This window comes from Trifolium pratense, linkage group LG2, assembly GCF_020283565.1.
Source record: "Trifolium pratense cultivar HEN17-A07 linkage group LG2, ARS_RC_1.1, whole genome shotgun sequence".
NCBI lineage: Eukaryota > Viridiplantae > Streptophyta > Magnoliopsida > Fabales > Fabaceae > Trifolium > Trifolium pratense.
The window spans coordinates 61,520,826-61,539,852 of NC_060060.1; the positions used below are offsets into that span (position 1 = coordinate 61,520,826).

At 42.3% G+C, this 19,027-nt stretch overlaps 1 long non-coding RNA gene across 4 annotated transcripts; it reads left to right on the forward strand.

The window, feature by feature from the left end:
• Positions 1–864: 864 nt before the first annotated feature.
• LOC123909394 lies at positions 865–5,709 on the forward strand. 4 transcript variants are annotated; one of them, XR_006809884.1, is made up of 8 exons: positions 868–1,308; positions 1,973–2,054; positions 2,662–2,751; positions 2,982–3,131; positions 3,364–3,445; positions 4,045–4,138; positions 4,606–4,687; positions 5,283–5,707. It is a non-coding gene; the product is annotated as an uncharacterized LOC123909394 (long non-coding RNA). The 4 variants fall into 4 exon arrangements; XR_006809883.1 differs by having other exon boundaries at positions 3,356–3,445; positions 5,283–5,706; XR_006809882.1 differs by having other exon boundaries at positions 2,982–3,240; positions 3,356–3,445; positions 5,283–5,705.
• Positions 5,710–19,027: the final 13,318 nt, after the last annotated feature.

A 19,027-nucleotide genomic window follows, 5' to 3' on the forward strand; every position in this document is an offset into this window, starting at 1 on the left:
CACCCTCTTTGATTTTGAGTTGTGTTATTTTTTTTTTTTGTGGTAAAATCTTTCGGTATTTGTTATGTGTACATGTCATTTTCAATGTGTTAGTAGTTTTCTTATGATTAGGTTATCTTTATAAACTCATTCTTGTTGCTAGAGCGTGCCATTTTTTGTCTAAAGATTTGGCTTTTCTGTTATTAGTAAAGTGATACGGTGGTTATGTAAGTTTTAAATAGCGGTTGTGATTATAATTGCAATTAAGTATGTTTTAAATAGAGTTTTAAGAGACGAGGGTGCATAGCGGTCTTTGATATTGTAGAAAATTGTGACCGAATGCGATATCTGATATTACATAGAATTGCATAGATTTGCGATCAAATGCAACCGATGTAGCCTAATCGCAGTTACATTGTGGTTTCATCTACCCAAAAAACCGATATGTCGCTGGCAAGATCGCAATTTAGGGTTTTAAATAAGATTTAAGTGACGATGGTGTTTCGACTCCAAAAAGTCCCTAATGATCAAAACTAAGATTTTTTCAAGTTCTCCAGAAACTAAATTATTGAATTCTTTTGGAATTCATAATGAAAAATATAATTGAGTTTTCTAAGTTCTTCAGGTATTAAGTTTATTGAATTAAATTTTTGATTTTTTTTGGGTACCTTTTTTTTATTTTTATTTTGTTTTTTTAATTAAAAAAGAAAAATATTAATATATGAACAACGAAACATGTTAAGAAATCAAAAATAGAAATAATATACCGAATGTATTTAACTTTTTAAACATAAATTTTTTTTCAAACCCAATTTTCCATATTTAGAAAAATAAATCAAATCCAATCCTAATATCCTATAACTCACAATGCAGGAAAAAAAAAAAACGAAAGTTTTGATTTTTTTTTGACAAAACGGTAGGTTTGATTTGAAAAAAAAATCCAAATGGTTCTTGAGTTAAAATCAAACGGTAGGTTTGATTCTCCAAACTCAAAATCTTTCAATCCCCAAATTCTCTCTTTCTATCTCTCTCACACTCCTTTGAAACACTAATTCAGAGATAGTTTCTTGATTAGGGTTCTTTGTTATCACTATCGCTTCTTTAATCTTTCATTATCACTAATTCATAATCGATTCATTCTGCCCAATTTGTTTTCTCTTTGCGACACTCTTTCCTTCTCCGTCATTCATCATAACGCAACGCTAAAAAAACCTCACAACACGTTCGTGTAACTCGCTCACTCGATTCGTTCGCGTAACTCGTTCTCTTCGGTTTCGATTTTTTCATCATGCCGAAGGCTAAAGTTGATTCCAAACCCGCCGATAACAGGTAAATCGTTTCTATCAGTTCTTTCTTCTTTTTCTTTTTTGCGATTTTCTGATTTTGATTTTTAGGTTTTAGATGAACAATTTTCATCAACAATTTGTAATGGATAGTTCGTTCGATCTGGTTTTTATTTCGATTTGAATCTTGAATCAATTTGATATATGATTTCTTTTTTTTTCTTTTTTGTCGGATAATATATAATTTGAATCTTGAATTAATTTGATGTCCATATATGATATATCTGCTTATCATTTTGTTGTTTCACTTTCTTTTTTGTTGTTTTCTCTGATGTTTGCAAATGTTCCTATCATCTGATTTTGGGGATGCTTCAACATTGATTTTACTTAGGATTATGAGATATAATTATAGTTGAAAGTTTTTGTCGTGTGAAAGAAAGCAAAGCATACACAGAGCAACTCTTTCTTTTTCTCCTAAAGGTCATTACGTAATTTCGATTTCGATTTGATCGATTAGCTCTTTCTTTACTCATGGAAGATATCGGTGTTGCCAAATAGCGGCTATAGCACTATAGCGTAGCAGCAGAATGTTAATAACTAGCGGCTATAGCACTGTATTTTTTTATTTTGGATTTTTATGTTTTAGATGAACAATTTTCATCAACAATTTGTAAGGTTTTTAATTCGAATTTTTTGTTGAAGTGTAACAGGAAGGAAACAGATGAGCAAAGCCGCTAAGGATCCTACCAAGCCGAACAAGCTACCAAGGACATAATCCCATCTTGAATTCTGGTTCGTTATAATAAATCACTGCAAATCACTGCTTAAACTTAGTGTAGACAGCTACTTTTTTTGTCTGTCAACTTTATATAATCAAACCTTTATTTTCTTTTTTTACTTTTTGTCGTATGATATATGATTTGAATCTTGAATTAATTTGATGTCCATATATGATATATCTGCTTATCATTTTGTTGTCTCACTTGGTTTTTTTACTTAAAAATGACATTTTTATTGCCATATTATCTTACTATTGATGATAAGATTCAATTCACATTTCTGAAAAAAAAAGTCTTCTGATTCACAATTTGAATCATGATCCGATTGATAACACCATTGCGCTGGGCACTTAAATCCAGCTATTTTAAAGTGTTTCACTCTATTCTAAGTTTTTTCTTTTCGTTCGCTTTGCTTATGTTCCTATCATCTGATTTTGGGGATGCTTCAACATTGAATTTACTTAGGATTATGAGATATAGTATAGTTGAAAGTTTTTTTCATGTGAAAGGAAGCAAAATAACCACATTCATTGTTCATTGTAGCAGTGTAAAGCTTAGCATCTGATCTTGCAAATTGTCTTCTTGAAATTAATGATTTTTTTGGAATTATATTATTTCAGGGCAACACGATGGGCTTGTGTGAACCTAGGAATTTTCATTTGCATGCAATTTTAGGGATTCACCGGAGTCTAGGAGTGCATATATCAAAGGTTTATATACATTTTTGTTCCTTCTCAGTTTAGAAATTTTATAATGGCTGAACCTTCTGATTTTGTTACAAGGTGAGGTCCGTAACTTTGGATACATGGTTGCCACAGAACAAGTTTCTTTCATGCAATGGAAGAAACTATGGAATCTATTTCTTAATTACTTTCTTTGTGAAATGTACTATTGAACAATTATTAGATACACTGATCAACTCTTTCTTTCTCTCCTACAGGACATTACTTAATTTTGATTTGATCGATTAGCTCTTTCTTTACACATGGAAGATATCGGTGCTGCCAAATAGTGGCTATAGCAGTATAGCGTAGCAGAATGTTAACAACTATTGCTCCACGATACGCGATTCAGTACAAAGTGTTTTCAAGTAACTGCTTTAGCTGCACTATAAACCTATAACACTAGCATAATATAGCGTAGCAGAATGTTAACAACTATTGCTCCACAATACGCGATTCAGTACAAAGTGTTTTCAAGTAACTGCTTTAGCTGCACTTTTATTTTGATTTTTAGGTTTTAGATGAACAATATTCATCAACAATTTGTAATGAATCGTTTGATCTGGTTTTTAATTCAATTTTTTTGTTGAAGTGTAACAGGAAGGAAACAGATGAGCAAAGCCGCTAAGGATCCTACCAAGCCTAAGAAGCTACCACGGACATAATCCCATCTTGAATTCTGGTTCGTTATAATAAATCACAGCTTAAACATAGTGTAGACAACTACTTTTTTTGTCTGTCAACTTTATATAATCAAACCTTTATTTTCTCTTTTTACTTTTTGTCGTATGATATATGATTTGAATCTTGAATTAATTTGATGTCCATATATGATATATCTGCTTATCATTGTGTTGTCTCACTTGGTTTTTTTACTTAAAAATGACATTTTTATTGCCATGTTATCTTACTATTGATGATAAGATTCAATTCACATTTCTGAAAAAAAAAAGTCTTCTGATTCACAATTTAAATCATGATCTGATTGATAACACCATTGCGCTGAGCACTTAAATCCAGCTATTTAAAAGTGTTTCACTCTATTCTAAGTTTTTTCTTTTCATTCGCTTTGCTTATGTTCCTATCATCTGATTTTGGGGATGCTTCAACATTGAATTTACTTAGGATTATGAGATATAGTATAGTTGAAAGTTTTTGTCATGTGAAAGGAAGCAAAACAGCCACATTCATTGTTCATTGTAGCAGTGTAAAGTTTAGCATCTGATCTTGCAAATTGTATTCTTGAAATTAATGAGTTTTTTTGGAATTATATTATTTCAGGGCACCACAATGGGCTAGTGTGAACCTAAGAATTTTCATTTGCATGCAATTTTCAGGGATTCACCGGAGTCTAGGAGTGCATATATTATCAAAGGTTTATATACATTTTTGTTCCTTCTCAGTTTAGAAATTTTATAATGGCTGAACCTTCTGATTTTGTTACAAGGTGAGGTCCACAACTTTGGATACATGGTTGCCAGAACAAGTTTCTTTCATGAAAGGGAAGAAACTATGGAATCTATTTCTTAATTACTTTCTTTGTGAAATGTACTATTGAGCAAATTATTAGATACACTGAGCAACTCTTTCTTTTTCTCCTAAAGGACATTATGTAATTTCGATTTGATCGACTAGCTCTTTCTTTACTCATGGAAGATGTCGGTGTTGCCAAATAGCGGCTATAGCACTATAGCGTAGCAGCAGAATGTTAATAACTAGCTGCTATAGCACTATATTTTTTTATTTTGATTTTTAGGTTTTAGATGAACAATTTTCATCAACAATTTGTAAAGAATGGTTTGATCTGGTTTTTGATTCGATTTTTTTGTTGAATTGTAACAGGAAGGAAACAGACGAGTAAAGTCGCTAAGGATCCTACCAAGCCGAACAAGCTACCAAGGACATAATCCCATCTTGAATTCTGGTTCGTTATAATAAATCACTGCTTAAATTTAGTGTAGAAAACTACTTTTTTTGTCTGTCAACTTTATATAATCAAACCTTTGTTTTCTTTTTTTACTTTTTGTCGTATGATATATGATTTGAATCTTGAATTAATTTGATGTCCATATATGATATATCTGCTTATCATTTTGTTGTCTCACTTGGTTTTTTTCCTTAAAAATGACATTTTTATTGCCATATTATCTTACTATTGATGATAAGATTCAATTCAGGTTTCTGAAAACAAAGTCTTCTGATTCACAATTTGAATCTTGATCTGATTAATAACCATTGCGCTGAGCACTTAAATACAGCTATTTAAAAGTGTTTCACCCAATTCTAAGTTTTTTCTTTTCATTCACTTTGCTTATGTTCCTATAATCTGATTTTGGGGATGCTTCATCATTGAATTTACTTAGGATTATGAGATATAGTATAGTTGAAAGTTTTTTTCATGTGAAAGGAAGCAAACCAACCACATTCATTGTTCATTGTAGCAGTGTAAAGTTTAGCATCTGATCTTGCAAATTGTATTCTTGAAATTAATGAGTTTTTTTGGAATTATATTATTTCAGGGCACCACAATGGGCTTGTGTGAACCTTGGAATTTTCTTTTGCATGCAATTTTCAGGGATTCACCGGAGTCTAGGAGTGCATATATCGAAGGTTTATATACATTCTTGTTCCTTCTCAGTTTAGAAATTTTATAATGGCCGAACCTTCTGATTTTGTTACAAGGTGAGGTCCACAACTTTGGATTCATGGTTGCCAGAACAAGTTTCTTTCATGCAATGGAAGAAACTATGGAATCTATTTCTTAATTACTTTCTTTGTTAAATGACCTATTGAGCAAATTATCAGATACACTGAGCAAATTATGTGCTGGATGTGTCCCTAAATTGAGCGTAAGTCCGTCGGTGTCCCTATATTGAGCATATGTCCCTCGGTGTCGCTAAATTAAGCATATGTCCCTCGGTGTCCCTAAATTGAGCATATGTCCCTCGGTGTCCCTAAATTGAGCATATGTCCCTCGGTGTCCCTAAATTGAGCTTATGTCCCTCGGTGTCCCTAAATTGAGCTTATGTCCCTCGGTGTCCCTAAATTGAGCTTATGTCGCTCGATGTCCCTAAATTGAGCTTATGACCCTCGAGGTCCCTAAATTGAGCTAATGTCCCTCGAGGTCCCTAAATTGAGCTAATGTGCTGGAAGTGTCCCTAAATTGAGTGTAAGTCCCTCGGTGACCCTATATTGAGCATATGTCCCTCCGTGTCCCTAAATTGAGCATATGTCCCTCGGTGTTCCTAAATTGAGCATATGTCCCTCGGTGTCCCTAAATTGAGCATATGTCCCTCGGTGTCCCTAAATTGAGCTTATGTCCCTTGGTGTCCCTAAATTGAGCATATGTCCCTCGATGTCCCTAAATTGAGCATATGTCCCTCGGTGTCCCTAAATTGAGCTTATGTCCCTCGGTGTCCCTAAATTGAGCTTATGTCCCTCGGTGTCCATAAATTGTGCTTATGTCCCTCGGTGTCCCTAAATTGACCTAATGTCACTCGGTGTCCCTAAATTGAACTAATGTCCCTCGATGTCCCTAAATCTAGCTCATGTCCCTCGGTGTCCCTAAATCTAGCTCATGTCCCTCGGTGTCCCTAAATTGAGCATATGTCCCTCGGTATCTTTAAATTGAGCTTATGTCCCTCGGTGTCCCTAAATTGAGCTTATGACCCTCGATGTCCCTAAATTGAGCTAATCTCCCTCGAGGTCCCTAAATTGAGCTAATGTGCTGGATGTGTCCCTAAATTGAGTGTAAGTCCCTCGGTGACCCTATATTGAGCATATGTCCCTCGGTGTCCCTAAATTGAGCATATGTCCCTCGGTGTCCCTAAATTGAGCATATGTCCCTCGGTGTCCCGAAATTGAGCATATGTCCCTCGGTGTCCCGAAATTGAGCTTATGTCCCACGATGTCCCTAAATTGAGCTTATGTCCCTCGGTGTCCAGAAATTGTGCTTATGTCCCTCGGTATCCCTAAATTGAACTAATGTCACTCGGTGTCCCTAAATTGAACTAATGTCCCTCGGTGTCCCTAAATTGAGCATATGTCCCTCGGTATCCCTAAATTGAGCTTATGTCCCTCGGTGTCCCTAAATTGAGCTTATGTCCCTCGGTGTCCCTAAATGTAGCTCATGTCCCTCGGTCTCCCTAAATTGAGCATATGTCCCTCGGTGTCCCTAAATTGAGCATATGTCCCTCGGTGTCCCTAAATTGAGCTTATGTCCCTCGGTGTCCCTAAATTGAGCTTATGTCCCTCGGTGTCCCTAAATTGAGCTTATGTCGCTCGATGTCCCTAAATTGAGCTAATGTCCCTCGAGGTACCTAAATTGAGCTAATGTCCCTCGAGGTCCCTAAATTGAGCTAATGTGCTGGAAGTGTCCCTAAATTGAGTGTAAGTCCCTCGGTGACCCTATATTGAGCATATGTCCCTCGGTGTCCCTATATTGAGCATATGTCCCTCAGTGTCCCTAAATTGAGCATATGTCCCTCGGTGTTCCTAAATTGAGCATATGTCCCTCGGTGTCCCTAAATTGAGCATATGTCCCTCGGTGTCCCTAAATTGAGCATATGTCCCTCGGTGTCCCTAAATTGAGCATATGTCCCTCGGTGTCCCTAAATTGAGCATATGTCCCTCGGTGTCCCTAAATTGAGCATATGTCCCTCGGTATCTTTAAATTGAGCTTATGTCCCTCGGTGTCCCTAAATTGAGCTTATGACCCTCGAGGTCCCTAAATTGAGCTAATCTCCCTCGAGGTCCCTAAATTGAGCTAATGTGCTGGATGTGTCCCTAAATTGAGTGTAAGTCCCTCGGTGACCCTATATTGAGCATATGTCCCTCGGTGTCCCTAAATTGAGCATATGTCCCTCGGTGTCCCTAAATTGAGCATATGTCCCTCGGTGTCCCGAAATTGAGCATATGTCCCTCGGTGTCCCGAAATTGAGCTTATGTCCCACGATGTCCCTAAATTGAGCTTATGTCCCTCGGTGTCCAGAAATTGTGCTTATGTCCCTCGGTATCCCTAAATGGAACTAATGTCACTCGGTGTCCCTAAATTGAACTAATGTCCCTCGGTGTCCCTAAATTGAGCATATGTCCCTCGGTATCCCTAAATTGAGCTTATGTCCCTCGGTGTCCCTAAATTGAGCTTATGTCCCTCGGTGTCCCTAAATGTAGCTCATGTCCCTCGGTCTCCCTAAATTGAGCATATGTCCCTCGGTGTCCCTAAATTGAGCATATGTCCCTCGGTGTCCCTAAATTGAGCTTATGTCCCTCGGTGTCCCTAAATTGAGCTTATGTCCCTCGATGTCCCTAAATTGAGCTTATGTCGCTCGATGTCCCTAAATTGAGCTAATGTCCCTCGAGGTACCTAAATTGAGCTAATGTGCTGGAAGTGTCCCTAAATTGAGTGTAAGTCCCTCGGTGACCCTATATTGAGCATATGTCCCTCGGTGTCCCTATATTGAGCATATGTCCCTCAGTGTCCCTAAATTGAGCATATGTCCCTCGGTGTTCCTAAATTGAGCATATGTCCCTCGGTGTCCCTAAATTGAGCATATGTCCCTCGGTGTCCCTAAATTGAGCATATGTCCCTCGGTGTCCCTAAATTGAGCATATGTCCCTCGGTATCTTTAAATTGAGCTTATGTCCCTCGGTGTCCCTAAATTGAGCTTATGACCCTCGAGGTCCCTAAATTGAGCTAATCTCCCTCGAGGTCCCTAAATTGAGCTAATGTGCTGGATGTGTCCCTAAATTGAGTGTAAGTCCCTCGGTGACCCTATATTGAGCATATGTCCCTCGGTGTCCCTAAATTGAGCATATGTCCCTCGGTGTCCCTAAATTGAGCATATGTCCCTCGGTGTCCCGAAATTGAGCATATGTCCCTCGGTGTCCCTAAATTGAGCTTATGTCCCTTGGTGTCCCTAAATTGAGCATATGTCCCTCGGTGTCCCTAAATTGAGCATATGTCCCTCGGTGTCCCTAAATTGAGCTTATGTCCCTCGGTGTCCCTAAATTGAGCTTATGTCCCTCGGTGTCCATAAATTGTGCTTATGTCCCTCGGTGTCCCTAAATTGACCTAATGTCACTCGGTGTCCCTAAATTGAACTAATGTCCCTCGATGTCCCTAAATCTAGCTCATGTCCCTCGGTGTCCCTAAATCTAGCTCATGTCCCTCGGTGTCCCTAAATTGAGCATATGTCCCTCGGTATCTTTAAATTGAGCTTATGTCCCTCGGTGTCCCTAAATTGAGCTTATGACCCTCGATGTCCCTAAATTGAGCTAATCTCCCTCGAGGTCCCTAAATTGAGCTAATGTGCTGGATGTGTCCCTAAATTGAGTGTAAGTCCCTCGGTGACCCTATATTGAGCATATGTCCCTCGGTGTCCCTAAATTGAGCATATGTCCCTCGGTGTCCCTAAATTGAGCATATGTCCCTCGGTGTCCCGAAATTGAGCATATGTCCCTCGGTGTCCCGAAATTGAGCTTATGTCCCACGATGTCCCTAAATTGAGCTTATGTCCCTCGGTGTCCAGAAATTGTGCTTATGTCCCTCGGTATCCCTAAATTGAACTAATGTCACTCGGTGTCCCTAAATTGAACTAATGTCCCTCGGTGTCCCTAAATTGAGCATATGTCCCTCGGTATCCCTAAATTGAGCTTATGTCCCTCGGTGTCCCTAAATTGAGCTTATGTCCCTCGGTGTCCCTAAATGTAGCTCATGTCCCTCGGTCTCCCTAAATTGAGCATATGTCCCTCGGTGTCCCTAAATTGAGCATATGTCCCTTGGTGTCCCTAAATTGAGCATATGTCCCTCGGTGTCCCTAAATTGAGCATATGTCCCTCGGTGTCCCTAAATTGAGCTTATGTCCCTCGGTGTCCCTAAATTGAGCTTATGTCCCTCGGTGTCCATAAATTGTGCTTATGTCCCTCGGTGTCCCTAAATTGACCTAATGTCACTCGGTGTCCCTAAATTGAACTAATGTCCCTCGATGTCCCTAAATCTAGCTCATGTCCCTCGGTGTCCCTAAATCTAGCTCATGTCCCTCGGTGTCCCTAAATTGAGCATATGTCCCTCGGTATCTTTAAATTGAGCTTATGTCCCTCGGTGTCCCTAAATTGAGCTTATGACCCTCGATGTCCCTAAATTGAGCTAATCTCCCTCGAGGTCCCTAAATTGAGCTAATGTGCTGGATGTGTCCCTAAATTGAGTGTAAGTCCCTCGGTGACCCTATATTGAGCATATGTCCCTCGGTGTCCCTAAATTGAGCATATGTCCCTCGGTGTCCCTAAATTGAGCATATGTCCCTCGGTGTCCCGAAATTGAGCATATGTCCCTCGGTGTCCCGAAATTGAGCTTATGTCCCACGATGTCCCTAAATTGAGCTTATGTCCCTCGGTGTCCAGAAATTGTGCTTATGTCCCTCGGTATCCCTAAATTGAACTAATGTCACTCGGTGTCCCTAAATTGAACTAATGTCCCTCGGTGTCCCTAAATTGAGCATATGTCCCTCGGTATCCCTAAATTGAGCTTATGTCCCTCGGTGTCCCTAAATTGAGCTTATGTCCCTCGGTGTCCCTAAATGTAGCTCATGTCCCTCGGTCTCCCTAAATTGAGCATATGTCCCTCGGTGTCCCTAAATTGAGCATATGTCCCTCGGTGTCCCTAAATTGAGCTTATGTCCCTCGGTGTCCCTAAATTGAGCTTATGTCCCTCGGTGTCCCTAAATTGAGCTTATGTCGCTCGATGTCCCTAAATTGAGCTAATGTCCCTCGAGGTACCTAAATTGAGCTAATGTCCCTCGAGGTCCCTAAATTGAGCTAATGTGCTGGAAGTGTCCCTAAATTGAGTGTAAGTCCCTCGGTGACCCTATATTGAGCATATGTCCCTCGGTGTCCCTATATTGAGCATATGTCCCTCAGTGTCCCTAAATTGAGCATATGTCCCTCGGTGTTCCTAAATTGAGCATATGTCCCTCGGTGTCCCTAAATTGAGCATATGTCCCTCGGTGTCCCTAAATTGAGCATATGTCCCTCGGTGTCCCTAAATTGAGCATATGTCCCTCGGTGTCCCTAAATTGAGCATATGTCCCTCGGTGTCCCTAAATTGAGCATATGTCCCTCGGTGTCCCTAAATTGAGCATATGTCCCTCGGTATCTTTAAATTGAGCTTATGTCCCCCGGTGTCCCTAAATTGAGCTTATGACCCTCGAGGTCCCTAAATTGAGCTAATCTCCCTCGAGGTCCCTAAATTGAGCTAATGTGCTGGATGTGTCCCTAAATTGAGTGTAAGTCCCTCGGTGACCCTATATTGAGCATATGTCCCTCGGTGTCCCTAAATTGAGCATATGTCCCTCGGTGTCCCTAAATTGAGCATATGTCCCTCGGTGTCCCGAAATTGAGCATATGTCCCTCGGTGTCCCGAAATTGAGCTTATGTCCCACGATGTCCCTAAATTGAGCTTATGTCCCTCGGTGTCCAGAAATTGTGCTTATGTCCCTCGGTATCCCTAAATGGAACTAATGTCACTCGGTGTCCCTAAATTGAACTAATGTCCCTCGGTGTCCCTAAATTGAGCATATGTCCCTCGGTATCCCTAAATTGAGCTTATGTCCCTCGGTGTCCCTAAATTGAGCTTATGTCCCTCGGTGTCCCTAAATGTAGCTCATGTCCCTCGGTCTCCCTAAATTGAGCATATGTCCCTCGGTGTCCCTAAATTGAGCATATGTCCCTCGGTGTCCCTAAATTGAGCTTATGTCCCTCGGTGTCCCTAAATTGAGCTTATGTCCCTCGATGTCCCTAAATTGAGCTTATGTCGCTCGATGTCCCTAAATTGAGCTAATGTCCCTCGAGGTACCTAAATTGAGCTAATGTGCTGGAAGTGTCCCTAAATTGAGTGTAAGTCCCTCGGTGACCCTATATTGAGCATATGTCCCTCGGTGTCCCTATATTGAGCATATGTCCCTCAGTGTCCCTAAATTGAGCATATGTCCCTCGGTGTCCCTAAATTGAGCATATGTCCCTCGGTGTCCCTAAATTGAGCATATGTCCCTCGGTGTCCCTAAATTGAGCATATGTCCCTCGGTGTCCCTAAATTGAGCATATGTCCCTCGGTGTCCCTAAATTGAGCATATGTCCCTCGGTATCTTTAAATTGAGCTTATGTCCCTCGGTGTCCCTAAATTGAGCTTATGACCCTCGAGGTCCCTAAATTGAGCTAATCTCCCTCGAGGTCCCTAAATTGAGCTAATGTGCTGGATGTGTCCCTAAATTGAGTGTAAGTCCCTCGGTGACCCTATATTGAGCATATGTCCCTCGGTGTCCCTAAATTGAGCATATGTCCCTCGGTGTCCCTAAATTGAGCATATGTCCCTCGGTGTCCCGAAATTGAGCATATGTCCCTCGGTGTCCCGAAATTGAGCTTATGTCCCACGATGTCCCTAAATTGAGCTTATGTCCCTCGGTGTCCAGAAATTGTGCTTATGTCCCTCGGTATCCCTAAATGGAACTAATGTCACTCGGTGTCCCTAAATTGAACTAATGTCCCTCGGTGTCCCTAAATTGAGCATATGTCCCTCGGTATCCCTAAATTGAGCTTATGTCCCTCGGTGTCCCTAAATTGAGCTTATGTCCCTCGGTGTCCCTAAATGTAGCTCATGTCCCTCGGTCTCCCTAAATTGAGCATATGTCCCTCCGTGTCCCTAAATTGAGCATATGTCCCTCGGTGTCCCTAAATTGAGCTTATGTCCCTCGGTGTCCCTAAATTGAGCTTATGTCCCTCGGTGTCCCTAAATTGAGCTTATGTCGCTCGATGTCCCTAAATTGAGCTTATGACCCTCGAGGTCCCTAAATTGAGCTAATGTCCCTCGAGGTCCCTAAATTGAGCTAATGTGCTGGAAGTGTCCCTAAATTGAGTGTAAGTCCCTCGGTGACCCTATATTGAGCATATGTCCCTCGGTGTCCCTATATTGAGCATATGTCCCTCCGTGTCCCTAAATTGAGCATATGTCCCTCGGTGTTCCTAAATTGAGCATATGTCCCTCGGTGTCCCTAAATTGAGCATATGTCCCTCGGTGTCCCTAAATTGAGCTTATGTCCCTTGGTGTCCCTAAATTGAGCATATGTCCCTCGGTGTCCCTAAATTGAGCTTATGTCCCTCGGTGTCCATAAATTGTGCTTATGTCCCTCGGTGTCCCTAAATTGACCTAATGTCACTCGGTGTCCCTAAATTGAACTAATGTCCCTCGATGTCCCTAAATCTAGCTCATGTCCCTCGGTGTCCCTAAATCTAGCTCATGTCCCTCGGGGTCCCTAAATTGAGCATATGTCCCTCGGTATCTTTAAATTGAGCTTATGTCCCTCGGTGTCCCTAAATTGAGCTTATGACCCTCGAGGTCCCTAAATTGAGCTAATCTCCCTCGAGGTCCCTAAATTGAGCTAATGTGCTGGATGTGTCCCTAAATTGAGTGTAAGTCCCTCGGTGACCCTATATTGAGCATATGTCCCTCGGTGTCCCTAAATTGAGCATATGTCCCTCGGTGTCTCTAAATTGAGCATATGTCCCTCGGTGTCCCGAAATTGAGCATATGTCCCTCGGTGTCCCGAAATTGAGCTTATGTCCCACGATGTCCCTAAATTGAGCTTATGTCCCTCGGTGTCCAGAAATTGTGCTTATGTCCCTCGGTATCCCTAAATTGAACTAATGTCACTCGGTGTCCCTAAATTGAACTAATGTCCCTCGGTGTCCCTAAATTGAGCATATGTCCCTCGGTATCCCTAAATTGAGCTTATGTCCCTCGGTGTCCCTAAATTGAGCTTATGTCCCTCGGTGTCCCTAAATGTAGCTCATGTCCCTCGGTCTCCCTAAATTGAGCATATGTCCCTCGGTGTCCCTAAATTGAGCATATGTCCCTCGGTGTCCCTAAATTGAGCTTATGTCCCTCGGTGTCCCTAAATTGAGCTTATGTCCCTCGGTGTCCCTAAATTGAGCTTATGTCGCTCGATGTCCCTAAATTGAGCTTATGACCCTCGAGGTACCTAAATTGAGCTAATGTCCCTCGAGGTCCCTAAATTGAGCTAATGTGCTGGAAGTGTCCCTAAATTGAGTGTAAGTCCCTCGGTGACCCTATATTGAGCATATGTCCCTCGGTGTCCCTATATTGAGCATATGTCCCTCAGTGTCCCTAAATTGAGCATATGTCCCTCGGTGTTCCTAAATTGAGCATATGTCCCTCTGTGTCCCTAAATTGAGCATACGTCCCTCGGTGTCCCTAAATTGAGCATATGTCCCTCGGTGTCCCTAAATTGAGCATATGTCCCTCGGTGTCCCTAAATTGAGCATATGTCCCTCGGTGTCCCTAAATTGAGCTTATGTCCCTCGATGTCCCTAAATTGAGCTTATGTCCCTCGGTGTCCGGAAATTGTGCTTATGTCCCTCAATATCCCTAATTGAACTAATGTGACTCGGTGTCCCTAAATTGAACTAATGTCCCTCGGTGTCCCTAAATTGAGCATATGTCCCTCGGTATCCCTAAATTGAGCTTATGTCCCTCGGTATCCCTAAATTGAGCTTATGTCCCTCGGTGTCCCTAAATGTAGCTCATGTCCCTCGGTCTCCCTAAATTGAGCATATGTCCCTCGGTGTTCCTAAATTGAGCATATGTCCCTCGGTGTCCCTAAATTGAGCTTATGTCCCTCGGTGTCCCTAAATTGAGCTTATCTCTCTCGGTGTCCCTAAATTGAGCTTATGACGCTCGATGTCCCTAAATTGAGCTTATGACCCTCGAGGTCCCTAAATTGAGCTTATGACCCTCGAGGTCCCTAAATTGAGCTAATGTCCCTCGAGGTCCCTAAATTGAGCTAATGTGCTGGAAGTGTCCCTAAATTGAGTGTAAGTCCCTCGGTGACCCTATATTGAGCATATGTCCCTCGGTGTCCCTATATTGAGCATATGTCCCTCAGTGTCCCTAAATTGAGCATATGTCCCTCGGTGTTCCTAAATTGAGCATATGTCCCTCGGTGTCCCTAAATTGAGCATATGTCCCTCGGTGTCCCTAAATTGAGCTTATGTCCCTCGGTGTCCCTAAATTGAGCATATGTCCCTCGGTGTCCCTAAATTGAGCATATGTCCCTCGGTGTCCCTAAATTGAGCTTATGTCCCTCGGTGTCCATAAATTGTGCTTATGTCCCTCGGTGTTCCTAAATTGAGCATATGTCCCTCGGTATCTTTAAATTGAGCTTATGTCCCTCGGTGTCCCTAAATTGAGCTTATGACCCTCGAGGTCCCTAAATTGAGCTAATCTCCCTCGAGGTCCCTAAATTGAGCTAATGTGCTGGATGTGTCCCTAAATTGAGCATATGTCCCTCGGTGTCCCTATATAGAGCATATGTCCCTCGGTGTCCCTATATTGAGCATATGTCCCTCGGTGTCCCTAAATTGAGCATATGTCCCTCGGTGTCCCTAAATTGAGCATATGTCCCTCGGTGTTCCTAAATTGAGAATATGTCCCTCGGTGTCCCTAAATTGAGCATATGTCCCTCGGTGTCCCTAAATTGAGCATATGTCCCTCGGTGTCCCTAAATTGAGCATATGTCCCTCGGTGTCCCTAAATTGAGCTTATGTCCCTCGGTGTCCCTAAATTGAGCTTATGTCCCTCGGTGTCCATAAATTGTGCTTATGTCCCTCGGTGTTCCTAAATTGAGCATATGTCCCTCGGTATCTTTAAATTGAGCTTATGTCCCTCGGTGTCCCTAAATTGAGCTTATGACCCTCGAGGTCCCTAAATTGAGCTAATCTCCCTCGAGGTCCCTAAATTGAGCTAATGTGCTGGATGTGTCCCTAAATTGAGCATATGTCCCTCGGTGTCCCTATATAGAGCATATGTCCCTCGGTGTCCCTATATTGAGCATTTGTCCCTCGGTGTCCCTAAATTGAGCATATGTCCCTCGGTGTCCCTAAATTGAGCATATGTCCCTCGGTGTTCCTAAATTGAGAATATGTCCCTCGGTGTCCCTAAATTGAGCATATGTCCCTCGGTGTCCCTAAATTGAGCATATGTCTCTCGGTGTCCCTAAATTGAGCTTATGTCCCTCGGTGTCCCTAAATTGAGCATATGTCCCTCGGTGTCCCTAAATTGAGCTTATGTCCCTCGGTGTCCCTAAATTGAGCTTATGTCCCTCGGTTTCCATAAATTGTGCTTATGTCCCTCGATGTCCCTAAATCTAGCTCATGTCCCTCGGTGTCCCTAAATCTAGCTCATGTCCCTCGGTGTCCCTAAATTGAGCTTATGTCCCTCGGTGTCCCTAAATTGAGCTTATGTCCCTCGATGTCCCTAAATTGAGCTTATGTCCCTCGGTGTCCCTAAATTGAGCTTATGTCCCTCGGTGTCCCTAAATTGAGCTTATGACCCTCGAGGTCCCTAAATTGAGCTAATCTCCCTCGAGGTCCCTAAATTGACCTAATGTGCTGGATGTGTCCCTAAATTGAGCATATGTCCCTCGGTGTCCCTATATAGAGCATATGTCCCTCGGTGTCCCTATATTGAGCATATGTCCCTCGGTGTCCCTAAATTGAGCATATGTCCCTCGGTGTCCCTAAATTGAGCATATGTCCCTCGGTGTCCCTAAAATGAGCATATGTCCCTCGGTGTCCCTAAATTGAGCATATGTCCCTCGGTGTCCCTAAATTGAGCATATGTCCCTCGGTGTCCCTAAATTGAGCATATGTCCCTCGGTGTCCCTAAATTGAGCTTATGTCCCTCGGTGTCCCTAAATTGAGCTTATGTCCCTCGATGTCACTAAATTGAGCTTATATCCCTCGGTATCCCTAAATTGAACAAATGTCCCTCGGTATCCCTAAATTGAACTAATGTCCCTCGGTGTCCCTAAATTGAGCATATGTCCCTCGGTATCCCTAAATTGAGCTTATGTCCCTCGGTGTCCCTAAATTGAGCTTATGTCCCTCGGTGTCCCTAAATGTAGCTCATGTCCCTCGGTGTCCCTAAATTGAGCATATGTCCCTCGGTGTTCCTAAATTGAGCATATGTCCCTCGGTGTCCCTAAATTGAGCATCTGTCCCTCGGTGTCCCTAAATTGAGCTTATGTCCATCGGTGTCCCTAAATTGAGCTTATGTTCCTCGATGTCCCTAAATTGAGCTTATGTCCCTCGGTGTCCCTAAATTGAACTAATGTCACTCGGTGTCCCTAAATTGAACTAATGTCCCTCGGTGTCCCTAAATCTAGCTCGTGTCCCTCGGTGTCCCTAAATCTAGCTCGTGTCCCTCGGTGTCCCTAAATTGAGCTTATGTCCTTCGGTATCCCTAAATTGAGCTTATGTCCCTCGGTGTCCCTAAATTGAGCTAATCTGCCTCGAGGTCCCTAAATTGAGCTAATGTGCTGGATGTGTCCCTAAATTGAGGGTAAGTCCCTCGGTGACCCTATATTGAGTGTATGTCCCTCGGTGTCCCTATATTGAGCATATGTCCCTCGATGTCCCTAAATTGAGCATATGTCCCTCGGTGTTCCTAAATTGAGCATATGTCCCTCGGTGTCCCTAAATTGAGCATATGTCCCTCGGTGTTCCTAAATTGAGCATATGTCCCTCGGTGTACCTAAATTGAGCTTATGTCCCTAGGTGTCCCTAAATTGAGCATATGTCCATCGGTGTCCCTAAATTGAGCATATGTCCCTCGGTGTCCCTAAATTGAGCTTATGTTCCTCGGTGTCCCTAAATTGAGCTTATGTCCCTCGGTATCCCTAAATTGAGCTTATGTCCCTCGATGTCCCTAAATTGAGCTCATGTCCCTCGGTGTCCCTAAATTGAGCTCATGTCGCTCGGTGTCCATAAATTGTGCTTATGTCCCTCGGTGTCCCTAAATTGAACTGATGTCACTCGGTGTCCCTAAATTGAACTAATGTCCCTCGGTGTGCCTAAATCTAGCTCATGTCCCTAAATCTAGCTCATGTCCCTCGGTGTCCCTAAATTGAGCTTATGTCCCTCGGTGTCCCTAAATTGAGCTTATGTCCCTCGATGTCCCTAAATTGAGCTTATGTCCCTCGGTGTCCCTAAATTGAGCTTATGTCCCTCGGTGTCCAGAAATTGTGCTTATGTCCCTCGGTGTCCAGAAATTGTGCTTATGTCCCTCGGTGTCCCTAAATTGAACTAATGTCACTCGGTGTCCCTAATTTGAACTAATGTCCCTCGGTGTCCCTAAATCTAGCTCATGTCCCTTGGTGTCCCTAAATTGAGCATATGTCCCTCGGTATCCCTAAATTGAGCTTATGTCACTCAGTGTCCCTAAATTGAGCTTATGTCCCTCGGTGTCCCTAAATGTAGCTCGTGTCCCTCAGTGTCCCTAAATTGAGCATATGTCCCTCGGTATCCCTAAATTGAGCTTATGTCCCTCGGTGTCCCTAAATTGAGCTTATGACCCTCGAGGTCCCTAAATTGAGCTAATCTCACTCGAGGTCCCTAAATTGAGCTAATGTGCTGGATGTGTCCCTAAATTGAGTGTAAGTCCCTCGGTGACCCTATATTGAGCGTATGTCCCTCGCTGTCCCTATATTGAGCATATGTCCCTCGGTGTCCCTAAATTGAGCATATGTCCTTCGGTGTTCTTAAATTGAGCATATGTCCCTCGGTGTCCCTAAATTGAGCATATGTCTCTCGGTGTTCCTAAATTGAGCTTATGACCCTCGTGGTCCCTAAATTGAGCTAATCTCCCTCGAGGTCCCTAAATTGAGCTAATGTGCTGGATGTGTCCCTAAATTGAGTGTAAGTCCCTCGGTGACCCTATATTGAGCGTATGTCCCTCGGTGTCCCTAAATTGAGCATATGTCCTTCGGTGTTCTTAAATTGAGCATATGTCCCTCGGTGTCCCTAAATTGAGCATATGTCCCTCGGTGTTCCTAAATTGAGCATATGTCCCTCGGTGTACCTAAATTGAGCTTATGTCCCTAGGTGTCCCTAAATTGAGCATATGTACATCGGTGTCCCTAAATTGAGCATATGTCCCTCGGTGTCCCTAAATTGAGCTTATGTTCCTCGGTGTCCCTAAATTGAGCTTATGTCCCTCGGTATCCCTAAATTGAGCTTATGTCCCTCGATGTCCCTAAATTGAGCTCATGTCCCTCGGTGTCCATAAATTGTGCTTATGTCCCTCGGTGTCCATAAATTGTGCTTATGTCCCTCGGTGTCCCTAAATTGAACTGATGTCACTCGCTGTCCCTAAATTGAACTAATGTCCCTCGGTGTGCCTAAATCTAGCTCATGT